We start from the raw sequence: 17,221 nt of genomic DNA, 5'->3' as shown, positions 1-17,221 counted from the left end.
AACTTCAGACTATGAATACCTTTGTAATTCTGCCACTCTTGTTTAAGTAATTTTCTACTAAAAGATAAATATCAAACACTGTAATTCTGCCAGTCCTTCTGTTTAGGTATGACTAGTCTTTCACTTACTGTAAGATGGAGACATATTTAGAATTTGTTTATATTAAAGGACAATATAAAAGTGAGGAGGGGTTTACAGGACTTATGAGATACTTCAAAGACTATGAATACCTTTGTAATTCTGCTACTCTTGCTTAAGTAATTTTCTACTAAAAGATAAATATCATACACTGTAATTCTGCTAGTCCTTCTGTTTAGGTATGACTATTCCGTACAAAAAGCTTTGAATCATACCCATTTAGGAAAGTACAACAGGCCACAGGCCACATTTACATAAAGATAGCCACATTAGAACATAATGCATTGAGTTTTTAGACAGGAATACAGAGATTCTAATCTGTTTCCATGATTATATACCAAAGACACTGTAAGAAATTCATTTCAAATCATGCACACTTCATGCCAGATAGGTTTATACATACTGCTTTATATAACTTCATAAATTGCACTTTATTTATCTGCTTATAAGCTAATAATGATCTGTCCATTTAGTTTAGTATGTATGTAAATACTTTGCTATATTATTGTTTATGAAATTTAAGTATTGCAAACAAATTTAAGTATACAAAAAAAAAACATACTGTGATTAAAGAAAAGTGGAGTTTTACCTACAAGTCTTTTTTATAACTAAGACTGTCACAAGGTTCTTTAACGGTCACCAATTCCTGCAAAGAATCACTATATCTTCAGTTAACCAATGGCAAGACAGAAATGTTACAAGCTAGTAATATGGAAAAATCAAACACAAAATATGCAAACTTTAAGACACAGTACACCAAAAAGATGTGTTATCTCTACTGGACCATACATTTTTTTTAGTAGTGGCCATGTTTTTACAGCTTTCAGTGAAAAGTCATGTATTCTTGTGTTACCTCCTCTTGCTAACATATTTACTTAAAAATGACTTCCTTTTTTATATGCTGTATTTTTTTTCAGTTTATTTACTCTTGAAAAAATAAAAAAATGTATTGATTTTTGAGAACATTACTGCATACACAAATTCTTCAACTAACCAAATAAAGAAAAGTTGTTGTTGTTTGTCTTTTCCTGGTTAGGGGTCACCACAGTGGAACTCCAGTCTGCTAATGATTGGCAGTAGATTTTTATGGTGCCGAGTTGCCAGCCCAATGCCCAACCTTCAGCGAAGGCACGCCCATTCACACATGTCTTTCAGAGGCAACTCGACTGAGGGGAGGACATGCAGACTTCACACAGAAAGCACTCCACCTGAGAATTGAACAGGAGAACCTCTTGCTGTGAGGCAACAATGCTACCAACGTACAACCGCGGCTTCAAGCAAATAAAGAAAAGTGTTTCATTTTTATGTTACTAAAATTACCAGAAATGTTGTCAACATTGGGTTATGTATCCACAAGTCAAACTGACCTCTTCTAAGCAACATTCATATTCTACAATTAATTACAATTAATCTAATACCTACTGAAGCACCCCCCTTGAGCTATATGGAAGAACTTTGTGAGATGCAGGTTGTTGTTGTTAGGGGTCGGCACAGCGGAACTCCGGTCCGCTAATGATTGGCAGTAGATTTTCACGAACGCTGAAGTGCCAGCGAATGAATTCCAGGGAATGAAGTTAAAATTTCATTTGTTTCAAATATTGCAAGTGTAGTACTTAAAAATGCTCAGCAGATGGCAGTCAGAACTCACAAATCGTTAAATTACAGACACCTGTTAACACTTCTGAAACTAAATGGGATCATTTTTCACAACTATTCATTTGAGGTATTAACAACACTTTACAATTACTAATGGAGTCACTTAAAATATGTTAAAAAGGGCAAATAAATGTATACTGACATTTAGATTTTTGTTCGCTATAAATATATATCTAAACAATAAATTTTTACAAACATGAATTTGTAGCTGCCAAGTCTTTTTTTCACGAATACTAATCATTATGTAATAGCCATAGGAATAAACTAAAGCAGCTTGCTTGTGAGCTGCATGGTAGAGCTGGCAGCAATTTGTGCAGCAGAAACATAAGCTGATACACACAGCAGCATATAAAGAACATGACTTTGAGAAAGTAATATTTGTAAAAGATACATTTTACAGTTTCTTGACACACTGTTAGGAAGTATCCAAACATTATCTTTGGATAACTTCTGAAGAAAATCTGTGTTAAGGAAAAAAGTACCTTCTGTCAGTTAAAAAGCAACAGGAGAAAACTATCAAATTAGGAAAATAAAATCTATACCTTTAGTCCCCATTTGTGAAATTTGTCACCTATACATCATTATTTCAGTCAGAAATAATACAAAGGAACACTGAAATCCATTTCATGTTGTTGTGTCTTTCGGCTTTTCCCAGTTAGGGGTCGCCACAGCGGAACTCCGGTCCACTAATGATTGGCAGTTGATTTTTACGTGCTGAGTTGCCAGCCCTAACGCACAACCTTCAATGAAGGTATGCCCATTCACACTTATCTACATGCAGACGACGCTCTAGCTGAGAGTCGAACTGGTCAGTGTCTTACTGTGAGGCGACAATGCTACCACAGCACCACCACTGCGGATCATCTGCCATACAAAATTAGAAGTTATGTACCTACCATAACGTTCCATGTTAGTTGTCTTCTCTCGCCTTCTTTCTTGCTGGATGGGTTCGGAGCCGATCCTCGGCTCCGACTCGGCACTTGCTTTAGCTCGAGAACTCCTTTTACCAGCTCGAGGCAACCCTATATCCCATGATGCAAGGCGGAACTACCTCAGATCTCGTTTGGTAGCTAACTTACCCTGCTAAAGGTTATCCTAAACAAATTAGGAACAAGTTTCCTAAAAGAAGTCCTCATAACAAAGATCCAGAGGAAACAAACTAATAGGAACTCTTCAAGATCTGTCCAGGCCAGGGGGAAGGAGGGAGGGACGCAAGAAAGAAGGCGAGAGAAGACAACTAACATGGAACGTTATGGTAGGTACATAACTTCTAAATGTTAAGTTGTCAATCTCGCCTTCATTCTTGCTGGATGGGACCGCGTCCCTAGCACCTGTATCCCGGGTGGCTCAATGGAACAGACTCTTGAGAACTGTGGAACCAAAACTGGCCCTATCTCTGGAGGCCAAATCCAACTTGTAATGAGAAACAAAGGTATGAGGCGTGGCCCAAGTAGCTGCTGCACAAATGGTATCAATGGGAAGTCTATCCTGAAAAGCTGCAGAAGTGGATAGACTCCTGGTCGAGTGTGCTTTTGGCTTACAAGATAGTTGTTTGCCTCTGAGAGAGTACACATAGGAAATGGTGGAAGTCAACCATCTGGATAAGGTCACTTTAGAAACTGGAAGACCTAACCTGTTTTCTGCATAAGAGACAAACAATTGGTCCGATTTTCTAATTTGTTTAGTCCTATGCAAGTAGTACCTGAGCTGACGATGGACATCCAAAAAATGCAATTTCTGTTCAGCTCTGTCAGAATAGTTAGGGAAAAAGACTGGTAGATCTATAGATTGGTTAATATTGGTTTGAGATACAACCTTGGGGAGAAAGGAAGGGTTAGTTCTTAACAATACCCTGTCCTTATGAAAAACCAAATAAGGTGAACGAATACAGAGAGCTTGAATCTCGGAAACCCTTCTTGCAGAAGTGACAGCCAGTAAAAATATAGTTTTCCATGTCAATAACTTCAAAGAACATGAAGCAGACGGTTCGAAAGGAGGTAGTATCAAGGATGCTAACATTAAGTTCAGATCCCATTGCGGAGGAGGATGCTTTATAGGTGGTTTTAGGAGAAAAACTCCTCTCAAAAAGGCCTTGCATAACCTATGAGACATGATGTTATTGTCATGCAAGCCAACATGATACTTGGAAATGGCAGCCAGTTGTACTTTGACTGTAGATGACGAGGATCCCGAATGAAAAACCTCCGCTAGGAAATCTAAAACAGAATGTACGGGAGCAGTAAAAGGATCAATATTTCTGGAGTTTGCCCAAATCGAAAACCGTCGCCACTTGCTAGCATAAATAGTCCTAGTGGACGACTTCAAGGAAGACACTAAAATGTCTCTGACTGAGTCAGAAATCATTGGTAGCCTGGCTATGGAAGGAAGTGGAGCAACCAAGCAGTGAGGTTGAGAGAATGAATGGCCCGGTGCTGCTGACCCGACTGGTGGATCAAAAGATCCAGAACTGGGTCCAGATGCCAGGGCTGCACCAGAAGGTGACGATGCAGAGACGGAAACCAAATTTGTCGAGGCCAAAAAGGAGCAATGAGGATCAATTTGGCTCTCAAAACGGTGGCTTTCTGAATGACTTGTGGAATCAATGGAAAGGGAGGAAAAGCATAAAGAAGTCCCTGAGGCCAATCCTGGGTTAGAGAGTCTCTCAGGGGTTGGCCTGGAAGGGGAAATAGAGTGAAAAAGTCTGGGCACTTGTTGTTTTGAGGGGTAGCGAAAAGATCGCAACAAGGAGTGCCCCACTTCAGAAAAATCTGATCCACTACAGATTGATTGAGAGACCACTTGTGAGGCATCAGAATAGATCTGCTTAGCCTGTCCGCCAATAGGTTGGACCTGCCGGGGATGTGCGTTGCTATCAGAAACCGCTGAGAAGAGATCGCCCATTGCCAAAGTCTGAGAGCTTCTCGACATAAGGGATAGGACCTGGTTCCGCCCTGTTTGTTGATGTACCAGACCACGGACATGTTGTCCGTCTGTACTGCAATAGTCCCGTGGGAAGAAAGTCGTCGAGGGCTTGCAACGTTAAAAGCACTGCTCTCATCTCCAGGACATTTATGTGCAGATGGTATTCTATGGGTTGCCACGTCCCGTGGACCATCCTGCCCTGATAATGCCCCCCCACCCGATCAGAGAGGCATCCGTGGTGACTGTGGCAACTGGAGGAGGGGGAACAAAGGGTCGGCCCTGATGAAGAAGAGGGGAAGATATCCACCAGCTCAGATGAGCCCTGCACGACTGTGTTACTAAGATCTCGTGTCTCATCGGAAGATTGTGATACGACCACTGCGTGAATAGCATCCACTGCAGGAGACGCATGTGAAAGCGAGCCAGTGGTAGAAGAACAATGGCCGCAGCCATTAGGCCTAGAACTTTCAGGACAAACCTGGCTTTGATCTTGTTGCTTTGTAACAGAAGCCGAACAAATTTTTGGATGTCCAGAATTCTTTGATCCGTTAGTCTGGCTAACATTTTGACGGTATTTAACTCTGCGCCTATAAAGGTGATAGATTGGCAAGGCAGCAGAGAAGATTTTACGAAATTTACTGAAATTCCCAGATTCTTGCAAAGCTGTAGGGTGTAGTCTCTGGACTGAAGAAGCTGACACTTGGTGGTGGCGGAGAGCAGCCAGTCGTCCAAATAAGGAAACACCTGGAATCCTAGATGTCTCAGGTGAGCTGTGACCACTGCCATGCATTTGGTAAACACTCTGGGGGCTGAAGTGAGGCCAAAGGGCAGGGCTCTGAATTGGTAATGACTGGTCCCTAGCCGAAAGCGGAGAAACCTCCTGGAGCGCCTGTGAATCTTTATGTGATAGTATGCATCCTGAAGGTCTATAGAGCACATCCAGTTGTCCTTGCCCAGAAAAGGCAGAATGGACTGAAGCGTGACCATCCGGAATCTTGCCTTTTTGACAAATCTGTTCAGATTGCTCAGGTCTAATATTGGTCTCCAATCTCCCGTCCTTTTGGGGACCAAAAAGAATCTTGAGTAGACGCCGGATCCTACTTGGTCTGCCGGCACTGTCTGGACTGCTCTTTTTTCTAGGAGTTTTGAAACCTCCTGTTTTGCCAAATCCCTTTGACCGGGTGAGATGTCTGGAAGGGATTGTGGAGGTCGGAAACCTTACGAAGGGGATCTTGTAACCCTCGGATATAATCGACTGTACCCACTTCTCTTGGGATAGGGATTGCCAGGCTACTGGGTACAGTGAAATCCTTCCCCCGACTGCCTCCAAGGGTGGACAGTCGGGCAACACCTCAGGGATGCTGAAAGGGCTTCTCAGGAAGAGACTCCCTGTTGCCCTGGTTCTGAGGACCCCCCCTGCCTCTAGGGCAGCGTCTATTATTGTTACCTCCTCTGCCTCTGGGGGTAAACTGACCACGTGTGTCCGGTGTAGCTCCTTGGGCTTTACGGAACCACATCTTCCCCCCTTTCTGACCCTTGGGATATGGTCTAGAAGGAGCGGAAAATTGGACTCCAACGGCAGAAAGAGTTTTACCGTCCTGCTCACACCTGGTCAAGGTATCCTTCACTTGAGGTCCGAACAAAGCCGAACCATCAAAGGGGGTATTAGTGAAGGATGCCTTAAAGGGGTCCGCAAAATTACACAGCCGCATCCAGGCTTGGCGTCTAAGAGCAACTCCTGTGCCTGCGGCCTGCTCGCTCCATCGGCCGCATAAGATATGAGCCGCATGGAGGAGTTAGATATGGAATTCAGGATAGCAAGCTGTGAGGCAATCTTTTCCTGAGCCCCAGCAGCAGAAGGATCCTGGACTACTTCACCCAGTTCCTTGAGAATATCTCGTTGAAGTCTGGTGAAGTGACAAAGGTAATTCAGCGAACGCATAGCAAAGGTCGCTGAAGAAAACATCTGCTTTCCATACCTGTCCATGGTCCTAGAATCCTTGTTAGGAGGATGGACAGGTACTGAAGGATCCGCCAGCTCCTTCTTAGTGGCCGCCGCCACCACCATAGCATCCACAGAGACACCTTTGGAAAGGAACTGTTTATCCGACGGGGCCGTAATGAACTTGGATGGTCTTCTGGGGACAGGTTCCACAGAATCTGGAGCCGCCCACGCCTTCTGAGCCACTACCTGCATAAGTGGGTCGAAAGGCGGAGACACCCAGGAGGTGGAGGGTCGGGATCCAAAAGCCTCCAGGTATACCGACTCATCCTCGGAGGGGTCAATGGAGGGCCAATTCCCCCTCTGTTTGAGGAGCTCAAGGATGTCTGAAAAGGAGACATCCTCAGAGGGGACCGTGGAACCCTCCGACTCATCTAAGTCGGTATCAGATGTAGTAGACTCAGGGAGTCTGTGTGTTTCCTCTTACGCCTCTTCCGAGGGGTTCCCCTGCAGGGTCAGGAGAAACCTCGGAAGAGGAGGAAATTCCCAGTGGGGAAACCTGGGGCGATGGATCCCTGGGCCTGAGAGCAAGAGGCTGGCAAGAGACATCTGCAGGCACTGATGAGGGAGGAGCTAAAGGGATGGACCGTTGACCAGGCTCAGAGGCCAGGACACTCCTCATCACCTCAAAGGCTCCTCTCCCCGGGAGGCCGGAACATACCCGCTCTGAAGAGACAGGAATGGTCGGCTCCAAAGAGAGAGAAGGCTCCGAGGCCAATGTCGGCGCCGAGCTTACCAAGCGAAGCCCGAGAGGGAGAGCGGGTCGGACAAGGGTCCGATGCCACTAGCCCCTCGGAGCCGACAGTGGAAACCCGACGACCGGATCCCTCCAAGGAAGGTCTCAAGGAGGAGATCGAGCCGAGGACGGAGCCGAAGGATGTATCGGCTCGGCATCGAAACAGTCGCTGTCCCAAGAAGCTCGCCCGAACTCTGGTGTAGAGTCGGAGGAGGAAGTTCAAGAATTGGGGCTATAGCTGAAGTCTGTTGAGACGGGCTATGGAGCATTTGGGCCAGTGCCTGAGACTTCAACAGCCTGCTTACCACCCTCTCCAAGTCGTGGTCAGACAGCCTGGAAGATCTCGAAGATCGGCTCCGATGGCTCCGCTCCGACAAAAGAGGAGATCCCGGAGCCGAGTGGATACTCATAATAGAGGGGGACTGAGATCTCTTACGGGTCGAAGCCATCGGAGCCGAAGTCCCTAGAACTCCAGATGGAGCCGAGGATTTCTCGGCTCCGATGCTGGATAAAGTGTCGGCTCCAGCCGGAGCCGACAAGGCCACAGCAGTCAGGGTACCGGAACCAGCCGGCACCGAACCCACTACTTGAGTCGAAGAAGTATCGACTCCAGCCGGAGCCGGAGCCACCGGAGGAGGCTTGGACACTGTAGCCTGAGCCTTCGGTGGCTTATGAGGTTTTCCTGACCCTGATTTAGGAGGAGAACCTTCAGGTTTAAGTAAACCTCGGAGGATGAGTTTATTCCTCCTTTCCTGCAGGACTCTCTGGCTAAAAGCATGACACAATGCACAGGAGTCCTGCAGGTGCAAAGGCCCCAGGCAATAAACACAAGAAGTGTGACCGTCTGTCAGAGACATTTTCTGACAGCACTGGTCACACTTCTTGAAGCCTGAGACCTTGCCTTCTTTTGACATCCTTAGGAGGATAGAACACAAACAGTCCCAACAAACACACAAATTAATCCCTTACACAAACACACAGGAAGGGATAATCAAGGGGAACTAGGCCTGACTAAACTACTTTAGATAAAAACTTATAAAAGTTTATAAAAAGGTTGAAAAATAGGGAATAGGGTGGGCTGTAACTAATTACAGACTACACTAACACTAACAGGGAAAAATAAACCCCTAACTACACTTTTTCTTATTTGACTAAGAAAAACTTACCTCAGCTGGCAAAGGAGACCTCTTTCGCTAAGCGGCAAACGAGATCTGAGGTAGTTCCGCCTTGCATCATGGGATATAGGGTTGCCTCGAGCTGGTAAAAGGAGTTCTCGAGCTAAAGCAAGTGCCGAGTCGGAGCCGAGGATCGGCTCCGAACCCATCCAGCAAGAATGAAGGCGAGATTGACAACTTAACATCATCAGGTTATGCATCTGTTGAATGTATATTCAAATAAACACTGGGCAGGATTTACGAAGCCTCCGTGTAAGAGTTATAACTCATACATGGAGGCTTCAGTTAAACGGAGTGGTGTCAGCATGCTCTGCATATTCATGAGAGCATTCTGAATCACACTTAAGGCCAACACGGTCCATGTAAGACAGTAGGGGGCGTGTCCGTAGGCCGAGCCCTGTAAGCGGACACGCCCCCAGAAGAGGAAAAGTACCCAAAGTAAACACCCATGACAGAGTCCACGGAAATGTGAATAAACAGAACACAACACATGCCCCCACAGACTATGAACAGAAAACATATAAATAAACACGTTTTATATATTTTTTTAAATTGTAAAAATGTTTAACCGTGAGTGCGCTCGTTTGCACGGGCGTGCCCGTAGCGCAGCTACAGTTAGCAGTCAGTGGGAAAGCATATAAGAACTAAATATGCAAAATAAGCCAGGAAGCAATAGCGTAGCGGTAGAGATGTTGGCTGAAGAGCAGGCATTCATGGTTCAAGCCCCCACAACACCATTTTTTGTTTTAGCAAAATAAGCAGGAAACAAGTCCCTGACAAATATGTACACATAAAACCACAATTTATGTAAAATGTAATGAAATAGCCCATTTATATTGAAGAAATGTGAGGTAACAAAAGAATAAAAAATGCCAGATGTGCTCATAGCTGAGCTACAGTTTAACAGAGTGAGTGCATCTGCCCGTAGATGAGCAGTGGTTTAACTGGTGCAAAATGAGTGCCCGTAGCTGAGCAGTGGTCTAACATGCTAAATCTATGTGCCCCTAACTAAGCTGAGTGTAATATGCATGCCAATAGCCAAATGAGGCTTAAACCAGCGTACCCCATTTGCGCGAAGCTGCGCACCGTGCAAACAAGCTAACCGATGGGCAACGTTGAGCATGCCGTATCAAAACTGCCTTTACACAGACACACCCCTCAGCATGTCTAGACAGTCATGAAAAATAAAAAGCTGTGGCAAGGTTCGAACTCAGGATACTATACACCATAGTCAAGGTACAGAACCACTAAGCCATGACAGCAGTACCTAGAAACACAATAATAGCTAATATATAGGAATGAATACAAACTAGAGCATGACAATGCATGTTTACTGAAGTTGATACAATTCCAAAATGGCCAATCACAGATATGTGTGGGAAAAACGGACTATATAAGCCCCATAGGCGGGAATACACAACATAAATGATTGTAGAACTGACCTGCAGGCAGAATGACAGGAGTAGGAGAGGGTAGTTGCTTTCGAGCACAGAGATGGGGTGTTGAGGAGTCCAGGTACATGGTCTGGCTCCTAGTCCATAATCATGAGGCCCAACTCATGCAGGGCCAGGTCCTCTGGGGAGCATACAGGGCCGAGGCGTGGGACCGGTTGGCTCATGATCTCACCAGTGCCACAGGGATTCCAAGGACTGGTGAGCAGGTCCGTCACCACCATGCGGACCTGAAGAGACTGAAGCAGGACCAACTGAACCTTTGAATCCAGGAGGCCCGGCAAACACCCAATGCCCCACTACTGAGTAAGTAACATTTAATTATGTATGTAAGAAATTAAACTAGCTGATATTATGGAGATGTGTATTCCAATATTACTTCATTTATATTACAGCTGCAGGTGTCCATTCTGCGAACCGCAGAGCCTATGGCGATAGGCTGGTGCGGTTGCACCACAAGGCAGGTCAGTAATCCACTACCAGTAACTGTAAAGAAATATAAAAGTATGACAGTCAGCAAAAGAGTGCAGTGTAGTCAGTAAGGAATAAAATCTGCAAATAACAGTGTGAAAGTGTCTGCAAGTATTGCTTGATTACAAAAGTGTGTTTCAGCCTGTAAGTTAAACCGAAAAATGAAACTGTCTGACATATATTCTGAAATAAAAATGCCCTACCTGTAAGAAAATAGTACACAACCTGCAGCAGGCTGAAAAGTATAGCTGCAGAAGATGATGAAATCACATGTGTGAAATATATCCCTGTGGAAATACTGAAACATGACAGAAGTGAGACTGCTGGAAAGGATTGTAATAACTACAGGTAAAACATGTCGATAAAGCCTAGAAGTAAGTACCATCCTGAATAGTAAAATGAAAGCAAGTGAGAGAGTGTGAGAAAGTGTCATGAATCCAGCAATACAGTAGTAATAACCCCTGAATAAAGTATACTGCAGTCAAGACAGAATGAAATGCATGTGAGATTCAAAACCAAACAGCGAAATCTGTTCAAAGTGTTGCTGCATCTGGAATGTGTATCCCAAAATCTGGATCTGTTGCTCTCAGTCTGCAATATGTAGATAGGAAGATTGTCTGATATACCAAACATCCACACTTGTCTACAGCTATATAAAGCAAATGTAGCAGGATGATGTAGCTGAACAAAGCTAGATATGAATGTGTATGAAGAACAATAAAATGTATATTGATGTTGCATTAACAGTCCTATCACCAAGTTGAAATAGTTATCATATAGGAAACTGTAGTTAGAACAGTAGTGTGTATATAACTGTAGCTATTAGAAATGTACAGCATATGTATTGTTATTCGAAGGTGTTAATATTATTTACCCCACCCTATAACCACATATAACCCATTCCACATGAAAATGGTATGTGCAATCACAATTAACACCCCTGGACGTTTGTCCTGTTGGGTCATATATATTTGCATGTCTGTTGGTGCATCTGCCCTGTTCATGCATCCACACCTGATGGCTTTTTGCCATCAATTAACCCTGCATGTTGTTGGACTGTGTATTTCTGTTTAAATTATGCATGTGTTATGCACGCTGTTCAATGGTGTGAATATCTGGGTGTTTGGTTAATGGGAATACTAATGCATGCTGTTACAACTAATTGTGAATGGTATTATATGTCACTAACCCAAACTGCCATGACATAATGCAAAACATAGGACGACAGGGAAGGCGGGTTCCAGTGGACCCACCTCTCCCACCTCAGCTGGCGAGTGCACCTGGCACTAGTGCCGAGTCTGGACCCTCCTCCGGTGGCTCTGTGCCACCTGCGGGTGGAAGTGCTGCAGGGGATGGGGCTCACCCCCCCTCTGCAAGTGTGGCCGGAGGAGAACCACCACTCACCCGCCATAGCGTCCAGACTGTAGTGCGTAGGGAGATTCGGGACTCTGTTCTCGAGCCCCTACGCCAGCTCGAGGCACGGGTGGCGCAACTAACAGGCATGCCTGTTGCCTGGCCTACACAGCCCCCAGCACAGCCCCCTCCTGGGCAGTGAAGGAACAGTGGCAACTGCCTATGGGTGGGGATATTAGTTCCACTGTTGCCATCTGTGGGCTCATGGGCTCTGGATATCCAAACCTCCATCCCCGTCAATTGTATAACCCCCTCACATGTGTCATACACCACCCCTGTATGCGTCATGTTTGTCTTGTCTGTTTACCTACCCAACCTACCTCCCCAGCTGTACCAACTTCCTTCACCTGACATACCACTCTCACCTGAAAAAAAAAAAAAAAGGGCACTTTGTACCCACAAAAAAATTACGCCCCATACATAGCTGCCCATTCCGCACACATGTCTGCTGGACATGGAACCTATCAATTACAATTGGCTGTAGAACAAGTATTATTGTTGTCCTGACACCTCTCTCAGGGGTGGAAGGTTTCAAATGTCACACCAAATTACATACATATGCACAGCTGTTGCTGATGAAGAAATGGGCAGCTATGTGCCTTACCTACATCCCTGCTGCACATCCCAAGCTTGTTTCCCTACTGTCTTACCCTCTTTGTGACCCCTTTTTTACCACTTTCCTGTCTCCCCATTTTCTTTTCTTTCAAAGAAAATAGCGCGGGTGTGCGCCAGAGTAAGCACCGTTAAGCGGTTGTAAGCGGGTGTGCGCGGAGCTAACCGCCAGTGCACATGCGTGAGCTCCGCGCAAACCAGCGCTAACCCGGTTACAACTGCTTAAAAGTGCCTTAGTCACTTTGATTGACAGGTCCTGTACTCAGTTCAAAGGCAAAATAAAATCCCACTGTCAGTCCCGAACCCAGGACCTTGGAAACACTAGTCTGTACGACCTACCACTAAGCCGTGACTCTTATACAAAAGCATTGTGCTAAAATAAATATAACATGAAATAGTAGGGATGAATGTAAAGGGAATATAGGATGTGAAGTACACAAAGCATGTCATTTAAAATTACTGTCAAAACTACTGGATTTCCATAATAGTAGTGTGTGAACAGAAACAGCCATGCTAGTTGGCAGCTTGTAGATAATAAGGTCAGTTATAGTACATATATAAATGTATGTATATGTACATATATATATATATATAAATATATATCTATATATAGTTGTAGGAGTCAATGTGCATACACACTTGCTACAGGGAACATGAGAGAGGAATGGAGAAATGTGAATATACAACACAGCCTGAATCATGAGAGAGATAATAACCTTTACACTCACAGAACACTGTCCACAGCATACCAGCTTGGTCCCCGCCCTCACAATCTGAAAGGGCAACGCCTATCCCACATACCCGTTTATAGCACTGACCTGAAATCACAGTAAGAACTGCAATCAGTACACAACTGGCTGTATGCAACTAGCAAATGCTGGCTTACAATTGGTGCAGAGGCCATCACATGGACCTATGCAGATACCTACAAAAGCATCCAGTGCTAACACTCCCCACATGCAATACATTCATTGCATTGTCTGTAAGCAGACAGAGGGAGAGCGAGAAGTGAGAGAGAGAGAGAGAGAGAGAGAGACACTGTGACTCTGTCACCCGAAGCTGTCAGCACTGACAGTAGCAGCAGCAAGCAGAAGCAGTGGTAACGCAACCAGCTGCGACAAACAGAGGTAATGCAAAGTAGCAGGTTAATAGTGTGCGTACTGTGAACCCTCCAAATGTTTCATAGGTCTGTATCCATAGGTATGTCCATGTGATATGTTGTGTGTACGTAGTTCCACCAAAAGGGGATGACCACACATTACATTTCAATCAGTCTTAGGCCATGATCCTGGTAGCAGTTGTCTGTGCGTTGGCCCTGCAATGGCTGTAGTGACTGCTTTGAAAGGTCAGCCAGGTTCAAAAGTCAGGATCAGCCCATCCCAAAGGCACACTGGCTGGGAACAAGTGTCTGCAGGTACCCGATGTCACTGCATATGCATCCCATACTGCATAATTCCATAGCTTAGCAGACCAGGCCCGTTATGCATATGATGTGGTAATTCCCAGGGTCAGTCGAGGTGCCCCCTTAGTGGTGTGGGACCACTGTTGCTGTATGCCACTGTCCAGGTACATATCCTGTAGTACGGCCAAGATAAACTATCAGTGTTATATGCGGTTGTATGTCCTCTCAGAGTGCCGGTAGCACACATCCAGGGATACTATGAGGTCACAGTGATGCTGTGTGTTCGTCTCTGCTGAGGGCGTCCCTCACCTGGACATGTGAGATGATAGGGAGGTTACATCCAGCTGTGATAAATATTTCAACTGGTGGGTGAGAAGGAGGGGGGATACATGCACCGAACATGTCTGCAAGATTGTTGCCAATATCCGTGTGTTTGGTGAATGTTAAGTAGGTGTGTATTAACACAGAGCATATCTGAGGCATGTGGTCCATATGTGTAACATAACTGAAGAAGGCCTTGTGGTCATCCATAGTGTTTGTGTCCATTTCCCTCCCAGAGTAGGCCGTGGCCGTTGTTATGATGGACCGTAGCGTAGTACCAGTGCTGACCACAGATGCCTTCCCTTAATGTGAATGTGCTCTGTCCTGCAGTAGCCTCCTGCTATTGTTATACAATCTGCCTCTGTCTGGGGTCCACCGGACAGGATGCCTAACCTTTGTGCATAGGATCTGGGTTAGAAATGTGTGTGCAAGTTCCATGCAATCTGTGGCATGTCCGTGGTAAGCATTTGCAAAGGGGTCAGCAGTGTGGCTTGTGGCTTCCACTGGCCCAGTGTGCTGCATGGATACCATCTCAGTCCCAGCAAGTGAATAACTGCCTAATCACATACATATCAAAGTAGTCTACTGTGCTGGTGGTGGGATATGTATATCTAGGCCGAGTAACTTCTGTCCACATCACAGTAGTGGACGGTGTCCCACATACAGTACCTTGGGATGAACCTCCAGAGTGAGGTTGTGCATTGCACCTGTCAGTGTGTGCTGACTGATGGGGCATGCTACTATGTTGTGTGGAATGTGGCAGGTATTGTTACACAGGTGTTGGCTGAGCACTGATATCTGGCCATGTACCTGTGTATCCACCACGACACACACACATGCAACATATGGGAGTAGTAGTATATCACTACACATGAGTATCATGTATAGTATGTGTGCCATATATTGCTGACATGGTCTGCTGATATCCTGTTTGTGTTCTCTTCCAGGGAGATGGTGCAACAGCGTAACCCTACTCTGTGGCGGAAGATGAGGAGATCCACCAGAGCCTGGTGCGGGAGTATGACATCCTGTTTTCCCGCACCAGTCAGAATCAGCAGGAGACGGCCGCACTGTGGCAAGACCTTGTCCGTAGGGTAAATGATATTGGCACGCATAACAGGACATATGAGCAGGTATGACATCACTGCAGTGATTTAATCCGAAGTGTCCGGCAGCATGCATCAGATATCCACAGGCAACAGGTCGCCACAGGAGGTGGGGTGGCCACACATCCCCCCTCACCAGACTGGAGGGGCTACTCCTAAGTGTTGTGGCTCCAGCCCGGGAACACCAACAGCAGTACACCTGCATTATGATGGAGGCTGGTTCCACACAGCAGCACGACATGGAGCGTGCAGGTAATATGCCATATGTACATTTGACTGTTCTGTACACTGTATCATATGCAATATCAATGGCACAGTTGTGCCCTCTGACATTAATCTCATCATTTCTGCAGGTCCCTCCAGGGTTACAGCAAGACAGGCCATCCATGCTGGTGAGTGTGTTTAACATAACCTATAATAGTCCTGATAATGCTAGTAACAGTAGTGTAACTCAGTAGTGCTCTGTGTGTATAATGTGGGGTGTGCATGTGTGCATGTGTGCAGGTGTGCCTGTGCCCATGTATGCACGTGTGCATGTGTGCATGTGTGCAGGTGTGCCTGTGTCCACGTGTGCATCTGTGCATGTGTGCCTGTGTCCACGTGTGCATGTGTGCATGTGTGCATGTGTGCCTGTGTCCACGTGTGCATGTGTGCATGTGTACATGTGACCACGTGTGCATGTGTGCATGTGACCACGTGTGCATGTGTGCATGTGTGCATGTGTCCATGTGTGCATGTGTCCACGTGTGCATGTGTCCATGTGTGCATGTGTGCATGTGTCCATGTGTGCATGTGTGCATGTGTGCATAAGTGCATCACTGGTAACAATGTCTGGAGACTGTAAACTGTGTTTCCTGTCTTCCTCCCACAGGTTCTGGGGCTGCTCTGGTGACCTGCAGCAGGGAACCTGAATCCTGTGCCACGGCTACTGGTAATGATGATATTTGTGTAATGGTACAGGAAGGTGTGTCAGGGTCTGCCATTGGTCAGCCAATTGACAGTACACAGCTGTCAACCCCATCATTGTGCACAGTCATCCTGCCTGTACATCCTTTGTCACCATTGTCCCAAGGTGATGGACAGGATACAGTGGGCATAGACCAGGGTAATGTGGTACCTGTGGCACATGCATCCCCACACAGCAGCCATGGGCAGGGTCATCCGATGGTACCACACAGACAGTTGCCCATGGGTTCTCGTGGGAGCATCCGTGGGCGTACTGCCTCTAGCCGACGTGCCCAAAGAGGTCTGTCAACCTCAGCTATGTTTCGGACTGTCATGCAGGCACAGTCACGTATGGAAAGGTACACCAGACAGGGTCTGAGGGAGCTGAGAGCATGTCGCACAGCCATGACAGACAGTATGCGTGACACTGCGGATGCTATCCGTAACTTCACCGATGTCATAGACAGACGTTGTGGGGACATATTACAGCAGTTCCACAACCAGATGTCCATGAGCCAGGGCAATGGTGGGCATTTGCGGCGTCGACGTGGCCGTATGCCGGCAGCAGCTGGCAGTCGGTGCGGACGACAACAGGCTTGTGCACACCCCCATAGTGCCAGCAGCAGCCCCAGCAATGCTGGGTCTGTGCTGTCATCGGAACACCCCAGGAGACCACGTGCACGTGGCTCTGGACAGTCCCAACAGGGACTTGTGTCCAGTCAACACACTCCCTCTTCTGATGACAGTACCCAGTCTGGCTTTGTACTGGATACGGTCCGTAGCACCCCTGCCAGGCACAGGTACCGTGTCCGTGCACACAGACACTGATCTGTATGGCCTGCCAGGTGCAGTCTGTGGCTGTCCACAAACC

The sequence above is a fragment of the Protopterus annectens genome, chromosome 9.part0, assembly GCF_019279795.1.
Source record: "Protopterus annectens isolate FY-2018-M chromosome 9.part0, PAN1.0, whole genome shotgun sequence".
Taxonomy (NCBI): Eukaryota; Metazoa; Chordata; order Ceratodontiformes; family Protopteridae; genus Protopterus; species Protopterus annectens.
This window is presented reverse-complemented; position numbering follows the sequence as displayed.